This window comes from Diorhabda carinulata, chromosome X, assembly GCF_026250575.1.
Source record: "Diorhabda carinulata isolate Delta chromosome X, icDioCari1.1, whole genome shotgun sequence".
Lineage (NCBI taxonomy): Eukaryota > Metazoa > Arthropoda > Insecta > Coleoptera > Chrysomelidae > Diorhabda > Diorhabda carinulata.
Window position 1 is genome coordinate 48,971,850 of NC_079472.1, and position 18,622 is coordinate 48,990,471.

The 18,622-nt window shown below is 30.9% G+C and overlaps 1 protein-coding gene across 3 annotated transcripts in view; it reads right to left on the reverse strand.

The window, feature by feature from the left end:
* LOC130902750 (transcriptional activator cubitus interruptus) overlaps positions 1-18,622 on the reverse strand; it is a 202,011-nt gene that overhangs the window by 127,444 nt on the left and 55,945 nt on the right. The window contains exon 1 of one of the 3 annotated variants that reach the window (XM_057815022.1): positions 1,201-1,309. The exons of the other annotated variants lie outside the window; for them this stretch is intronic. The gene's annotated coding sequence lies outside the window, so the exon portion shown is untranslated. Of the gene's footprint in view, positions 1-1,200; positions 1,310-18,622 lie in introns of those variants that run through there. 3 annotated transcript variants of the gene reach the window in all.

Here is an 18,622-nt window from a genome sequence, read left to right on the forward strand (position 1 = left end):
TCAAAGAGTCAGTACGGTGAAATTGAACCTAATTTAACGTTTATATATTAACGAAAAAGTGTTCGAACAGCTGTTAATCCATTCTCCTTGATTCTGATACGAAAACACATCATAAATGAATATTTGTTTTTGGTTACGATAGCAAAACTGGACGAATTGCTTGCACACCCACCTTTTTCATTTTTATCATATTTTATGAACGAGTGTAGAATAAACTTTCTTACCACTGGAGTGATTGTTATAAAATATGTGGACTTTTTATATCTGCCCATTCGTTAACTAAAAATATAAATTGACTATGTAATCGTTTCAAGATTTTATTCTACTCGTTTTATATAAATTACTTCTATTGAAAGTTGAAAGTATATTAGCATTAACATATCCATTAATGTAAGAGTTCAAATATTCCATGCAGTAGTATTTCCACTAAAACTATACTGGTAAAATCAACATTAATAGCCAATTAGATAAGACTTATTCAAAGTGGTATTCTCGAGTAACAAGTTATTTTTGTCGGGATAAAAAATTTATAAATACCCAAGTCGTTGCTAAACGAAAAGCAAACGACTGACTTTCAATCGAATCCTAGCCTTCAAACAATCCACAATTCACTATGAATAATACATGGTACGGAATGTTAACAAAAACCTCCTCACTATCTTGAAAAGGCCTTTGTTATCCTTTGTTCCGAGCACAGCCACAAAAACGAAACGATTCGATGTAGTTCAGATGAAGTTATATTTATTTCAACAATTAGATGGCTAACAGCCGGAGAACTCAGGAGTGCACTCTAAAAAATCCACAGTTAACTTGATGTCCCACTTTCATCTGATACTTCTTTATATAAATCAGATTTGGAAAACAATAATACTCCTATATTTTCTTTATGAACAAAGGAAATAAAAATTTGAAAAGTTCATTATTTGAGTATTGAAAGCTTAACACTGGTGTTGTCTGCTGAGATCTGTTTTTATAATGAAAAATTAATCTTTCCACAAAAATCGGTAACTGTGAATTTCCAAATTAACAACACCGTCAAATCAGCGTGATGTATAAGAGTAGCCAGATGTATTCAGTAAAGTTAGAGGAACCAATCCAATTTGACGATTTATTTTGCATAACGACAATACCAGTTCATAAACGTAGAAATGCATACTTGGGGGTAAAAAGATTGGATTGGTAGGTACAATTTAAGCTCACCGGCACCGTTGCGAGGTCTAATTTTCCATAGTTGTTCCCACTCCACTTCTATTCTGTGCAGACTTCTTTCTGGTTTCAGATGCTATTTTCAGATTTTCTATTATATCTACCCAGTTGTTACGGTTCTCCCGTCGATTACTGGTTATAATTGTTCCAACTTCGTTCCAAGGAATTGTGTAAAACTGGAAAATCGAGATTTATGAGGAATAATTTTGAAAATAGTAACAGTAAGTGAAAATAATATACTCATTAAATAAAATGATGAAAAACTTGTGTAAAGTGTTTATTATTGCAATTACAGTTGAATAATAAACAGGTATTGAAATGTTATTAAGTGATCAGCTGATAGCAATCAACGAAATTACTAAATAAATGACGACGTTGCCGGCTTTTGCTTGAATTCTAGAAACTTAAAGTGAAAACCATAAATTAACACAAAGAAGGGAGAAACCTCCAAAGTGTTGAACTGAGTGACACACTTATCCTTGTGTATAAGTAAAATGGAGAGAATGAAGAAATAAAGGAAATGGAATTGGAATTCTAGAGAGAGATGTGAGATATAAATATCGTATCCTTGAAGGCGTGTAAGATATAAAAACAGATGGGCATTAACTTCAATAGAACTGAATTGGAAGACGTTAAGGAAAACGGAAAATATACAGGGAAAGAAAATTTTGTTAAATAAAAACAATTAAAAGACTAATATTTGGGTTGAGGCGGGTTTTCTAAGGAAGTCTTGGAAGAAAGATGACAATTACTGCCAATATTTTAAGAGGCAGGTTCATATGGAAAACGAGCAATTATTAAATATAACAAACTGATAATCAACAATAAAATTTATCAAACAAAATAAATGAATATGAAAATAGATGATGAAGATGAAAAAATGATAAAAGGTAAAAGGAAAATAAGTTGCAGATCGCCCGAAGAGGAATCTTTATAACAGCAGCTAAAACAGATAAAACGGAAGGTAAAAAACTAAGGAACACAGATGTACATGGCCATCACGGAAATGATACATGCAACGGACAATGGATATGCAAAACTGGTGCCATAACTGACACTAGGGTCGAACGCAAAGCTGAGATTGGTAGTGATCACTTCCTGCTAGTATTAACGGCGAGGAAAAATTAAATAATAAACAATTTTGAACTATAAGGTCGTATAAATTGAAAGAAGAAGAGGAAGTAATAGAACGATATGCACATACATTCGCAGAAAATAAACGAATTAAAAAACTGCAAAAAGCAAAACAACTACCAAAAAAAGATTGACATCATGGTGGTCAGATAACTCAAATAAAGCAAGAAATTAGAAAGAAATAAGACACATGAGAGCGATATCTGGCAAATAAAAAAATTGAAAACTATGAAAAATACAGAAAAGAGAGAAAAAAGCAAAATATAAGGTAGCCGAAATATAGTAAACGAGTTGGGCAGACTTCGATAACAAACTGATAGTTAAGAAAGGGTAAGAAACAAGATGAAACATACATAAATGATAAATATGGTAATCTTTTAACAGAAGAGGGGAAAATAATAGAAATATGGAAATCGTATTTTGAGCAACTACTGATGGGAACAAAAGATAAAAAAACTAAATAAAGAAATTAATAATAGAAGTGAAGAAGGGGGCCACGGTGAAAACGAAGAAAGGATAACAAAGGAAGAAGTTATAGAAGCAATCAAATGTAGCATTGTTATTATTCATTTTAAGACAGGAGATAGTATGGAATATAATAACTACATAGGAATAAAACAAATTGAAAACAAAATTAGAAAATACAGTAAATAGTGCACAAAGTGGATTCTGCAAAGGTTCGTCGAGTTACAGATGCATTATTTGGATTAATCGATATGTAGAAAGCTTTTGACTAAGACCACGGATAAAAACATGAAGAAGTTTGGAAAGAAGAAAAATAGATGTTGACTTACGAAATGTAATCATGAGCTTATATTAACGAAATTTCATCCAGGCTATTCGTAAAAACCTAATTTCAGAGGCTTTTCTAACCACAAAATGATTATGACACAGTGTTGGTTTTAGTGCATTGCTTTTTAATATATTTATATATAATATAATAAATATATGCTCATTTATCTAATTCAAATAAAGTGTGCATTGGATATAAGAAGTTACGACAAGTGAAGACATCTAAAGGAGCATTTGCTTAAGATATGATCCTTATTGCAGAAAACAATTTCAAATCAATATAAAAACTTTGTCATCTAGAATAATACATTGAAGTAGTTTGGTATGGGAGTAAATGTGAAATTCTCACTAATAGATAAAAGTGTGCTTTGCAAGCTGCAAATATCTCTTAGGCGTGTGAGAGGAGTTACAAACAAGGATATATTAACAAATGATTAAATACGACAAGATGTCAAAGGCTTTCGAACATAAAAACGCAACAAAAAAATGGAGTTATATCGTTGAACTTTGGAAAGAATATTTACTATGTATTAAGACAAACTTATACATAAAGATTAAAGACAGTGTAATTAATCTAATTCTAGTTTGTTGTGTCTTCAATACTCCTTGTAATTATTCCTTATATTGGAAGTGAAGTTGGTTTTTGTACTAAATGTATTCATTATACCCGCTAAAAATATTTCTCAATTCTGTTCTGATTGCCAAGAAGACATGACAGGGCCTTTTTTGATCATTATTCCTACGAAAAATTGGGTCAAATTCCGTCATTATTATAGATAATGTATATTGTCATTTGAAAGCATTCTCAATACCAGTTTTGAAAAAGATATTAACATTTATAAAAATGAAGAACATAATATTCCTAAAAAAAAGATTTGCAAGAATACTGGACATACCTTATTAATAATGCTCTTATTATTTTAATCCTAGAAAGGGTTTGGAGTACATTAAAACGAAACCTCAATATTCATTCACTAATTGTGGTAGTGATTGAAATTTAATATTGTATATTGTAGAAAAGAAATTATATATGCGTGGTAGGATTTGAAGACATGAAGTGATAATCCACATAATCCAATATAATCCAATATAATGCGTCAAATAAAATATGAATGTGAATAATATAATTTAGAACTTTCACTCTATTAAAGGTTGTTGATGGCAAAAAAATATTTTAATTGCCAGTGGCCTTATAGAAAAATATCCTTTTATTCCTGTATGATCAAAGTGTGTGAGCAAACAACATTTTTTTATTTTCAAATTAATTTTTGCTTTAACAATATACAAAGAATTCCAATATAAAAATTATTTTATAACATCATACCTATTTGTTCAATAAGACGCCTCTGAGATAGCAGAATCCTATTATTGTTTATTATCGCGGCATATTTTGCTCCTTTAAATGAAAATAGGGGTTAATTTCGTGCTGTTTTGCGTTCTTAGCTCTAATGTAATTGGACATTCCTATTTTAAAAGAATTAATATGCATTACATAGAAATTAAAAAATATATTCACGTAAATAAATAAAAGTCATCTACCGACTTCATTGAACGATCATTTATTCATTCAACAATAGCATGCTTCTAAACTTCCTGGAAACGTAAAGAAGATTGAGTAATTTGAATGGTAAACAAGTTTTTTCAATTAAAATATCCTCTAACTAACTGATTAAATATTCTCATCGACAACTTTCCAATTTTATCGTGATAGACTATTACTAGATTTGATTGGCTCAGTATTTTAACGACGTTGGAAAAGGGTCTTTATTTTAGATGTTCGGATTTTTGAATAGTCGTTTCATCTTTGTAATGGCTGCTTCTTTAATTACTATTTTAGTATAATGCACGGTTATCGAATGGTATAATAAAAAATTATCATTAGATTATACTAAAAGTTACGACGAATATGAAGCTCAACTCTTGTTATAGACTGATAAACAGACTGATACATATTTCGAAATGAATAAGTGAAATGAGAATTTTATGTTTCACTGTATTTTCTCTTCACAAACTTCAAATGTAGAACTGTTTTCAATCGAAAGTAAAGATAAAATAAAATTCCTGACAAAGGTTAATAAATGAATTCCATAATGAGTTTGTTCACTGCCTAGTTTTAAAACACTAAATACTAAATTTTTATGTGTTTTAATGATAATTTTTGTGTAATTATGTAAGTAGTAGTAAGACATTTTTAATTAGCACATATATGTGATACCTTTAATTCACAATATCCAGTTTTCAATTCTAATTTTGGATAAAAACTATAACATTGGCTACGTATTTCGAATTGCCACGAAAAATATCTATAAAGATATGCAAGTAATAGAAGAATTCAATTACCTAGAAGACGAAGATGAAATCTTAAGTGGTATAATAAAGCGATCTTTTACAAAGTCGATTTTGAATAATGCAAAAGCTCGGTGTTTGTCCCTATCAGTACTGCCCGGCGAGATCTTTATTCTCAACAATGATGGATGCAAGTTCCATCCACATGTCTTCTCATGTTGTTTGGCGTCCAAGACAGCATCACATCGTGCTCTAAACGGCATTTAAAGGCAACACAGCAGCAGTCATATCTCGACTTATATCTCGAACCTAACTGATTTAGTTGTCTAGCTATTCGTGGGCGTATTCTGTTAGTATATATCTGAGCTCTTGAGGTCAGAGATGCTATCTGGGGAGAAAAAGAGAGAAAGAGAAAGAGCCGGGGATGCAACTCGGAGATTATTTATAGTCGATGAAACCGTCCTCCATAAGTCATGGCCGTCGTGATCCCGCGGGGTTGCTACTCGACAAGATACTAAAATGAATTTTCGGGTTTTGGTATGTGAATTCAAATAATGTAGGAATTTAATTCCGATTGATAACGTTTTTAATTTGTAAAAAATATTTTTATATTCAAAATTGAAGAGGGTGGAGATGTTAGCTATTATAATAATAAGTCGGATTAGTTTTTTTAATTTGATTCAATGATTCTGATAGATGGAACATTTCATCGTTAGAGCTGAAATGACAGATAATTTCAAAAGTTCTCAAATCCTACACGGCGTAATGTTATCTATGATCTTCATGTCATTTCATCATTAGAGTATATTTCGCTATACAAGCAAAATGTATTTGTGATGTAAAGAATCACATTGTGTGAAGCTTACAATTTTCTGACAGCGTCTGTTTTCGACAGTTTAGTATAACTTACAAGTTGTGATAGTTTTGGGAACTCATCGATAATGTTCGAGACAATATTTATTGTCAACCTTTACTGTAGTCTTCATGGGAACTTTGCTACCCCGATTCAAACCATCATTGGTAATAATCTGATATCAACATGTTTGAAAATCCGGTTACAGCTCCTTCCATCTCCCGTGAGTCACCACAAGCTCCTCTGATGAGAGATTGTGAGATTTAAACTTGGGGGAATAAAAAAAAATACAGAAGACAAAATCGAGACTGTAAGGAAGTTGCGACATTGTTAGAATGCCGTCGATCTGATTGCAACACAATATTTGCATGTTCAGATCTTCCGTGCGAAATATTTACTAGAGTTTTCAGCTTGATTTTTTGACATTGAATCTCGACCCATTCCTTGTAATATGAAACACTTATTCTTCCGATACCACTAAACCATTTTAATTTAAAATTGCTATCTACTCCACGCTTAAAGTAAAACTTAGAGGCAGATGTGGACGAAGTGACACAGTGCTGCCAGTTCACGAGTTTAATTAAATTCTTGTTTGCAAACTGATACTCAAAGTTACAAACAATAAAGAAGTTGTTGACATGAGAACAAAAAACATGAAAAAACAACACCATTAATCCCCAGGGATTACATTAAATCTTAACATTATCGTGTACCCCAGAGAAAAAAGATCTCTTAAATGCAGATGAATAGCTACTCAACATAACTCAAATGTAGTACGTGATAAATTTCGAAATGACTGTATTAACAACTGAAATCGAGGTGGAATATTCAATTGACGTAACAGACATTCGATTTTATACTTATGATCGTGCGCCATTTAAGGATAGTTATGTAAACTAAATGACATGAAACAGTGTGTCATGTTTCTCATGTGACGAGATAATTATCTATTTGAAACAGAAGTTGTACTGGGATTTTCTGTTGAAAATTTTTAAAAGTACAAAGCTGAAGGAATTTTTTCTAACAAAAATTTAAGAATTCTAGAATAGCATTCCAAAATATTTATTCAAAGCGCAGGAACGATAGTCTTTTTTTACTTGATTATACAAAAGCCACTAACAGCGGTTGAATTTTGAATTAAATTTTCAAATTACTGCATTAATAATAGGATATATTCGAACAACAAGGTTTGGACTTTCTCTTCAAAGATATAGTATTACTACCGTATGCTTTTTACTGTCCACTATAATTTAATATTTCTAACGTTTCTCTTGCGATTTTTACTATCTGTGTCTTTTGGAAATCTTTGAGCGTATTTGGAAACAATTTTTTTTCACTGAAAATGATCATTTAAAATTGATTTAACAATTGCCTATCGAACATGAAGAGCTGCTTCAATCATAGGTACATTTCACTCTCTTAATATTTCCTACAGGAACTAAAGAACAGGACCTGTCAGCACGTTTCTCCTCGTACTTTCCTTCTATTATTATCTAAATAAGTGAATGATTCACGGAAAAATCTAGTAACTCGCTAATTCTAAAACAAAACTAACTGTTGTATGATATCCTAATCCTTTTTGTCTCTATTTTAATCGTATTTTTTACCTTAATATTGAGAGATTCAATTTTAAAAACAGTGTTTTTTAAAGTGATTTCGTAGTCTAATTAAGTTATCGGTTTATTGTAGAGGCAACTTGCGTGATAAAACCCAACAAGCGTATAATGAGGTGGGGCATATATAATAATACCATAAGAATTACTATTCGATATTTTTTTAACTTTTTGGGAAAATTATAATGTATTGAAATTCAGGTAGATATACTAGATATTTAACTCCAAAACTATACACTTAGTTGGAGGGAACCTTACACGAGTAAAAGGTATTGACCGGTTATCTCAAAATATTTGGATATTTGATATTATTAAAAAAATTTTAATGTTTTTACAGTTTTCTCTTTAGTCACGTCATTCAGTACTATTTATATTGTCAAACTCCAACTCCCGCAGATTTAATTGCTTCTCCTTAAGATTTGAGAATTATTGACACATTTTACATTAATCTGTTAGTACCGAGTATTTGTCTCTTGGAAAATTTCATTTTTTTTATTTATCTTGCACTAGGAAACAGATCAAATTTCATTGTTTCAATTTTTTATTATGATCACACATCAAGAATTTTCACGTTAGATAAAAAATCTGAGGCAAAATTCCTTGAACAAAATTACTAGACAGCTATATATTTTTTTACAAACGGTCGCAAAAGTAGTCTGGATATTGAAATTTTATTTTATTTGTATCTTTATTTAATTATTTTTATGTTTGTTTCTTAGTTTTTACAAGCTTTTGTCTACAAATTATGAACAATTTTTTTACAATAAAGCATTTCTCCCTCTCTCTCTTTCTCGAATGTATAACTTATTTAAGAGTCTAAACTTTCCCTTACGAAAGTTGTTTGTTCTAAGTGACTTGAAGAATGTTTTATCACCGATTTGTGAGCTTACAATACCACTGCCAAAACCAATCACCTTATTTTGTGTCGTTTATACAATATTGAAGAAAATCCTATCATAGCGCACTCCTATTTAAATAGTGGCATATCCCAAAAATATTTAAAATTGACATCCACATTTCGTCAAGATATAAATATGAAAGCTGTAGTGCCATAACCCACACTGATTTTTATAACACAAAGAATCTTCAGACGCAGATCCGCAACAACTTTGACAGAGACTGAATGGAATACAAGTTTTATCTTTCCAGATTTCCAATTAGTGGTTTATAAGAAAAAGAGGAAGACAAAATGACTTTAATTTGATTCTGATCCCGGCCTACACAACTAAACCAAAGATTGGCACAAACAAAAAGAAAGACTCATTACGTTTATTTGAAGCCAATGTGATTCCCAAGTCGTATCTACTTATTTATGAGGCTATGCTAGATTTGAGAAATTAGTTTTAATTTTAAATCCTTGTTTCATGTTGCTCAATGTTATCTGAGTTGCAAGACAAGGTTTTTTTTACAATTTGTGATGGCATTGTGTTTTCATGTGATGGCCAAGTCAATCTATTTTATTTAAACATGAAAGATTTTTAATATTAATGTGGTCACTATAAGATGTTAGATTAGCTAGTTTACGTAATAACTTAAGAAAGAAGGTCTCTTAAGTAGGGACTGACTAAATCAACCGACTTGGTATTACATGGATCTCACTTTTTACGGTAAAAGAACTTAGTTGCAAAATTGCAAGTTTTGTTTTCAATAGCATTTTGTTTTCTCGATGTTGTTCATTCTTACATTAAATGGAGATTTACTCAAGTTCAAACAAAACATTTTTGGGTTTGATAGTTTTATGTAATTTTCTCACATTAAACTAAAATACAAATAAAGTCAAATTTCGTTTTAGTCGCCGTAAGTCCTAGCTCGACAAGTCTAAATAAAATTAACATCAAAAATAGTAGCATATCATTCAATAATAATTTTTATAAAACGGTCTGTAGACTTTACATTACAATTGGCTTCACTAATCAGTAAAGATATCTTCAAACTGTATATGCACTGAATTAATTTGGTACACCTAAGTACCGAATTAACTGATCTAGAAAACATTTCATTTACAATCGTTTTTGTTATGGCTTGAGTGCGATAGGAATATCAATGCAAAGATTTTAACTAACTCACTTTCAATCCAGCAACCAACTTTTCCACGACATTTTCACTAGAACTATTAGAATATGAATTGATCCAAATAAAAACATGCATCGAGAAATAGTTACCTTATGGTCTTCAGGCCAGGAAGGTCAACAATCTCAATAAATATCCAAAGTAAATATTGTAAATAAGACGGGGTACATAACATAAATACAAACGCAGTACTATAGATTTCATGAGTGCATTTGAAAAATTGATTCGAAAACATATGGTGAACGAATCAGAAAGATTGAAGATTTAAAACCAAATAAGAAAATTGATTAAGATAAATTTAATAATACAAGAGATAAAACAAAATTTCAGGTTATAACAAAAAATCTATTTTGAATTAATATATGGGTTTTCTATATTATTTTAGAAATATAGACCGTGGAAAATAAAATAAAACACGAATAGGAGACAGGGTATTGAAAAGAAAAAGTATTTGAGTGGACTCGAGCTGTGTTACGAAATAAAATACACAAATAAACCTTTATAAGACGATTTTACCAGTTATGTTGAAAAACCACAATCCGAAAAGAAAGGAAATGAGCTTGAAGTATTAAAGATAAAAACCATGAGTATAATTCTAACACAATAACAGATAAGAATATAAGAAGCAAAGGTAATGAAGAACTAGATTAGACGTTTTAGACATATTATTTGTATAAAACGTAGCATTATAAAAATATGTTCACAAATTTGAAATTTTATTGTTATTCTTGTCAATAGATTTTCAAGTATCCTGCTACTTATACTGAGGATTTTGTAGAACCCGATATTTCAAAGAAAAAGTTTATATTCAATATTGTGTTCGTCTATTCCTGTAATTGTTCTTTGATTTATTGCAGAATTGTTAGTATTTTATGCACCGATAACGATGTTTCGCATATTTATATCGAATTAGAACTCATTAAAAATCTAAAGGAATCTTTCGATATTTATGCAGAGTATCGGTAAATAAGTAAATGCAATAATGTGAATAGAAGATTCTTAAAAATTTATATATGTACATTCACATATGGTGCGTAAAGGAAGTATGATTATGACCAGATAGTTATTTTTCAACTTAGAGCTTTAAAAAAAGATAATATAAACTAACTACAATTCATACACACACACAAATATTGAATTACAACTCCTTTGAAGAGCGTAATATTAATCAACCTTTTTGTCAATATTAACATAACATTGATACATTTTACACACCTTATTTAACATCGGAACCTGTAATATCAATGATTACGCTAGATTTTTTCTTGACCAGTGGTTCACAGTAGGAAGTGAGGATGGTACCAGTTAGCGTTCGCTGGGAAATGTTTAACTACATGAACCAAATAGCGACGCTATTTGACGTCGTTTTCAGTCTGGGTCTCAAGCCCGAAAACGAGAATTGTTAAACTGCTCTAGTGAGACGTAATAACGTCGAAACTAGTCAGTAGTTACAACCTCTTCTTACAATTTCAAGCTATTGGAGATGTTAATATCGACAAAAAGGTGATATCACGCTCTTCAGAATAGTTGTAATTCATAGCCAGGAAAGTAGTTGTTTTCGGATTTGAAGAACAGGATAATTCATTTTCGAAATATTGAATTTCGAAATATGTCGGAGGTGAGTAGTAGACATCTTTTAGAACTGCTGTAATTATAAAAATCAGTTACGCTACTTTTATTTCAACTTGCTGGTAATTCAAGTCTTTGTGAAGGTTCTCTACACTTTTCATATAAAAATGCTATTAATTGAAAATTTCTCTTTTATCTTTCTAGCTTCGTGACAATATAACTTTCTGCTTATTTATGGAACAACACAAAAAATAGAACAGATTCCTATCTGGTTATATTTTATAAAGTATGGTGCAAATGGAAGGAATAAATTCTTTATTTCGTAAGCCGGCGACTTTAAGGAAAAATCCTGAAACCCGTCGATTTTTATTTTAAAACGGGCTATTCGTAAGGATACTTTTTTATTTTTGGCGTCATCTATGCGAGCGTGATGACGTCATTGCTAAAATTTTTAAATGGAAATGTGTGTGTTGTAATACATTATTTGAAAGATCTTTTAAATACTTATTCAGCCATATCAAGATGTACGGTAATTGATTTGCGTATTGTCACAAATATTATTCATGAAATTTCAACAGATTTCTTAATAAAATGTATTAAGTATTGGTATGATGTATTTATTGACACACAAAAATAAATTTTGTAAAGGCCATCACTGGTAATGAAATGTCTTATCTACCTACTTTTTACCTTTTTTAAAAATCTAGTTATCTTATCAACAGCAACATTAACACTTGTATATAATTAACTTTCCGTCAATTGATTGATAGTATTATTGTATTAGACGAATTCAAACAGTCTTTGTATCTATCAACATGAAGCTGACTGAAACGGAAAGAAGTGAAATTCTAATAATTATTGGTTGTGGAAATAAAGCACGTACGCAGAAAGAAGTATGTACGTTATTTGATAATAAATACCCCAACGGAGAACCAATTTCACAATCCACTAAGCAAAATTTAAAAGAAATTCAGAGAAACAGGTCATGTCAAAGACCTCCCTAAAGGTAGTAGAAAACATATTAGAACAATATTAGAAAACAAACAACTAGATGTTCTGTTAGCCTTTTAAGATAATCCCCATACCAGTTCACAGCAAGTAGCATTAGATAATGACATGGACCATTCAACAGTTCTTAAAAAGCTAAAGAAGGAAAAGTGACATCCCTACAAAGTAAGTTTAGTACAAGAGCTTATGGAAGATGATTTTGATAGACGAATTGAGTTTTGTGAAATTTTGATAGAACAAAATAACAGAGATACGATGTTTTTAAAAAAGGTTCTTTTCTCGGATGGAGGTACATTTCTACTAAACGGTCATGTCAATCGTCAAACTTATCGGTACTGGGCTACAGAAAATCCACACTGGATGCAAGAGTACCGTACTCAATACCCAGAGAAAGTTAATGTTTGGGCAGGAATAATAGATAATAGGATTATTGGGCCATACTTTTTCGAAGAAACCTTAAAAGGACCTCGAAATTTAGAAAAACTTCTTTCTACCTGAATTGAACCGGCAGCAAGATGGTACGCCTCCACACTATGCTGTATTGGTGCGCAACTATTTAAATAACGTCTTTCCAAATCGGTGAATAGATCGAAGAGGAACAATAGAATGGCCGCCCAGGCCATCTGATTTGACTCCTTTTGATTTATTTTTATGGAGATACTTGAAAGATAAAGTGTACCAAAATAGGCCACAAAATATCAATGAACTCAAAGAAAGGATACGTATTGAGGTTGTACAAATAACTCCGGAAGTTATAGAGAAGGTTCGAGAAGAGTTCGCGGCACGTCTTTCTCATTGCATTTTACCTGAAGGTAAACAATTTGAGCACTTAATTTAATTTGGTTGTATTTAATGAGTAGAACATATTAAATATTTATTGTAATAATGATATTTTATTAATTTTTTAAATAAATACTAAAATCAATTATTGTCCATATTGATATGACTGAATAAAAATTTTAGCGATGACGTCATCACGCTCGCATAGATGACGTCAAAAATAAAAAAGTATCCTTACGAATAGCCCGTTTTAAAATAAAAATCGACGGGTTTCAGGATTTTTCCTTAATGTCTCCGGTTTACGAAATAACACTTTAATAAATACACTTTTTTGTGTTACAGCATAGCTCTTTTTCGTCCAGATCTGTTTTACTTACTCGTTCATTCCTTAGTTGTTTTCCTTTCCCTGCTACTTTTGTATCTGTTCAGTTAATAGGTCACGGTTGGATCATTCCGAGAGATCACCGCTAAAACAAAGCTGAGAGCTACAATAACCCATTTTTTGTAAAGTTTCCAACTTTTCTACCTGTATCTTGAGTTGATCGCGTAAAATTCGGTTTTTATTAGTTGTACGTACTATACTTAATGCTGAGGAATAGTTTCCAGCTAAGGACACAAGATTATAAAATAAAGATATGGAAAGTTATGAAATAAGAATAAACATGTGTATTTATAAAAATCTTGCTCAATAATATAAAAAACACTTTAAAACGATAATAGTTACAAAACATTTGTGTTGAGGTGATAAAAACAGTAAAGAACTATGTACCGACTCAAGACATCGTTTATAAAGATAAAAATCACACAAGAATAGCGAGAGTAGGAAGTCACTTCACGTTTGTGTCAAGAATACTTTATTTAAAGAAACGAATATATGTAATGAAGAAGATAAAGCTATAAAAACGTATTACACCGTTTTTTTTGATTCTAGACTTTGTGATTTAGTCATATTCCATATTTGGATATTATTTATTAAGATGGGCCAACGAAATTTATCGAATATATTTAGATACCACATTATACACTTCATTTAATTCACTATCTCCTAGATATATTACTAGATCTTGACCACTTCTACTATAATGTGATGTAGAGGTTAATTATAACATAACTACATCGTAACTTAAGTTAACTGCAACTTTTGACTACTGTGTTATTAACTACATCTGATTACTATACTCTTATCTTTATGACTTTCTCTTACGATATTTATATCTTAAAATGTTTATTTCAAACCCTCCAATCTTTTGTTTAAAGTTATATAATTGTTTGTACATATTTGGTAAATTTGTTGTTATAATTATATAATTTATCACTATGCTTGACCTTAGAATCTTACGTTATGACCGTGGCACAATGCAATAATCAAACATCGAATTTGCAATGACATGAAAATAATACATAATAATTATTACATTACAATTAAATAAATTTAATAATTGTGAAGTCTTCATCATGTTTTTCCAAGGTAAATTTTGAGCAATAGCCACTACCACACCAGACAGTTCGTTACTACATACCCTACATGAAAAGCTTCGTTTTAACGCGTGTACTGCATGTTTTCTCTTTGATTTTCCCCTACGGTTCCCTGACTTCGCTTAAAACTAAATAAGAATAATCTAATATATTTAGTAGTGCATTTTTTTGGTCTGACTGTTGGATACCAAAGTTTTTGTTTAACGTTTTTTCTATGAAATTTACAAAATAGTGATAAAAGATGTGTTACTAATTAATAAGTAACAGCAAATTATTGAAATATCAATAATGGAATGTTTATAAAAAAATTTTATTTATTCTGAATACATCGTTTAGAACTACCAATGCTCATAATTACACTGTCTAATGCGCGTTTCGATAACCAAGCTTTGTCTTAACAGACCTGGTTTAACGCCTAGCGTAGTCTTCCCTACTTTAATTCGTTAACTGAATCTGCGGAATGCTGGAGTGAGACCTTACTATGAAATCCTCTTCCATGATTCCTAGCCTCTTGTAACAGTCTATTCTCGGTAGGCCTACTGGCTCTTGATGTACCTACGGAGTTCACAAGCTGATATTCAGCTGATTTAGAAACTTAAACTTCGTTTGATGATTTTTAGAAGTTGTCTTGTGGTATATACCTATTATCTTTGAAAAACACTACATTTCTCGACCTTGTAATATCTCATGTTGTATAGAAGTCATTGATTCGTTCGTGGCTTCCTAAAGTATTTTTGTTAACTTGATGTGTTTTTCTCTTTTATATGGTAAAAATTATATTTCTGTTCATTATAAGATTTTATGAATGTAATACCGTAAGTGTAAATATCGTACTAGTTTTGTTCTGCTAAACGGCAACGCCGCCTCTCTCTGTAGATTTTTATGTCAGCACTCTTAATTAGCGTTAGTTGTTGACATGTAAATTTTAAATAGAAATCAAAGGACAACTTATATGATTATTTATGTGGATTACTGAGATCACAAGAAATCACCAGGCTAGGTCATCTGGAAGTTGGTAATGCAGGAAAGATATTTACAATTCATCTTTCTTAATCACTTAATTTCAACCGGAAGATAATGTTGAAATATTTAGATTGAAGAAAAAATATGGATTGAATTACAACAATAACTGACTGATCGGGTAATGGATAAAAAAAAGCTGGGGATTTATTTAGTTATTGATTAAATATTATTAATATTCATTGAAATGAAATACAGTAGCGTGCAGAGCTTAGAATATATTATTGAAAAGGTAACCTTAAATAAAATATTCTTGCATTTTGGATAATGGGTCTCTACCATAAGACGAGGGCAGTGTTGAATCTCGTGACTGAAATATAAATGCGGTACGTCGCTATCTCTTTTAGGATAGTTTAGTTTAACTGGTAAAACTTCTAGGGTGTAACCAATAGATCTGGCTTCGATTGCTACTCTGAGTCGTCCAAATTATTTTCCCGTTACTGAAAACTACTCACTAAATAGGACTTCCTTTTCCTGTATTCTCCATATCCCCATTCACAGAACTCGTTCAAATTGGTGATATCCAAATTTAGGACTTGATGCCATCCGTTATAGTATTCTACTGGTTTCAATTCGAAAGCGAGTTTTAAAATGTCATGAAAAAACCCCAGTCTTCTATAAAGAACACTGACATTAATTAATTATTTTTTAATTGTTAGTTTGATTATTGCTAAAAGCGTATTTTGTAATTTTCTGAACTATGTCTTGGTCTTTTTAAACTATATTTTATTCAAACCATAATTTGGTTTTTACTTTTTAGTATAACTAAAATTGAGAGCGTGTTTCTCAGTGTTTATAAACTGTATTTTATTTTTTACTTCTCTTTAATATATACAGATGTGTTGATGGTTTTCTTTTGGATTTGGATTTTTTTTGGAAGAAATTTTTGGATACTGACGAATCTAATAAATAAATAGAGATATACTGATCGATTTATCACCTTGTCGTCAGTCTTTGACAAGTGTACAAAGTTTAAATTGAATCTTATCGCTCATAGTGATGCGGGCCTTGAAGTCAGTTGCAAACAGTGAAAACATTAGATATATTGTTTTTAAGATTAGAAGAAAATATTCACAAATGCATAAAAAATCATAACATAGAAAAAAATTCACTTGTTTAGCTTGAATCAATGGAACATGTTTGGTACATCTAAATTAAATTAGCCCGATTTTTAAAATCATTATCGGAAGATTTCATTTTTCATTGTTCGATATTAAACAATACGCCGACTCTGTCGACTCGAACGCTATCCCAAGACAATTAATAATAACTTTAGTGTCATTTTTCAAAATGGTAGACGGCTTCTTAAATCTAGCGTGATAATCTTACAACAACGCATGCATGCTTGCCACTACGACGGGCCATCTGTTACAATGTCTTAGAGTCTTTTATTCTCTGTGTAGGACCGGACTTAACCAGCAAGACACCAGAGCCAGAGAAAATCAAAATATGTGAAGGAAGCACAAAAGATGATAAAATAATAGACACCAATATTTATATAGTAAATCTGTAGACAGAAGTGAAATACATATGGATAATAATGATGATGTAGACATATTGTTTTAATTAATGAAGAATAATCAATACACAGAATAAAAAATTGAAATGTTTTCGATGAAAGTAATAAAAAGTTGTAATTGTTAGTGTGTAATAGTTAGTTATAAAATCTTATTACATCCATATATAGCTGGATATATTAACATTGAAATATTTATTTTAGTAAAAGTCAACAAAAAGCAACACTATGTTAAATTGATAACTCCGTGTTATCAAAGGATAGTCATCTAGTGAAGATGTTGGTAGTGAACCAACAACATCTACTTCTAAAAGGAATGAGATATTCTCGAAACTATACTCGTAATGTTAAAAATTAAGAAAGTATGAATCCCGATCAGATACTAACGCTCCGTCGGTTCTATTTGAAATTAGGGTTCATGAAGTGATTCGAGGATGGTCTTCAGCAAAATTTTCATGATTAATAGAAGTTTAAGCTGATGGTTTTGTCAATTAAAAAAATGATGGCCAGTGGACAAATCGTATCGTTATTGATAATCAAGAAATAAGGGATTTTTTTGATAATTACAAACTAAACAAGTTTATTTTGCCATTTTGGTCGAATCAACGCTTCGATTCCAGAAGAACCCATAAATTACATACCCTACAGACACATTTTGAAGGTAACTTGTGTGAATCTTCCTAAGAGTAGTGGAGCGATGATAATTGAACAACTTAATGAAAGACAATATAATGAGAACATTATCGGTGACTTAATTTGAGAGGTAAAAAAGGAGAAAATGTATATTTGGAAGGTTCTTTGTGTTTTGCAGTAGCTACTGGTAGCTACTGTGATTGAATTTAGTTGTGGATGTTTTTGTATTTAGTGTTTCAATACTGGTTAATTTTCGTTCCAAATGACAAGTTAGTTTTTATTTGTGAGCGAATATAGATGATATTTAATTTTCGAATTCTCTAGTTTTTGGGGCAGGAGATAATTTTTGTAAAAAATGGTATTCATTACTCCTACAGGCTACAGTCTCTGTTTAATGATATGAGACATTTTTCATATTGCAGCTTCAATGGAAAGATATCCTGTTGATTTTAGTTGAAGTTTGACTCTGGTGCACGCTCAGGCTATCGAAGGGCATATTACCAGTTGGAGATGTTTTATCCGACCATGTAAAAAATATAAAATACAGTATAAAACATGGCATATAACCGGTGATTTAAGGTCCAAATTCAAACTTTGAGCAAAGTCTTTATAACTCTTAAGCTATATTCATTTACAACATTTCATCGAATTATGATAAAACAGGTC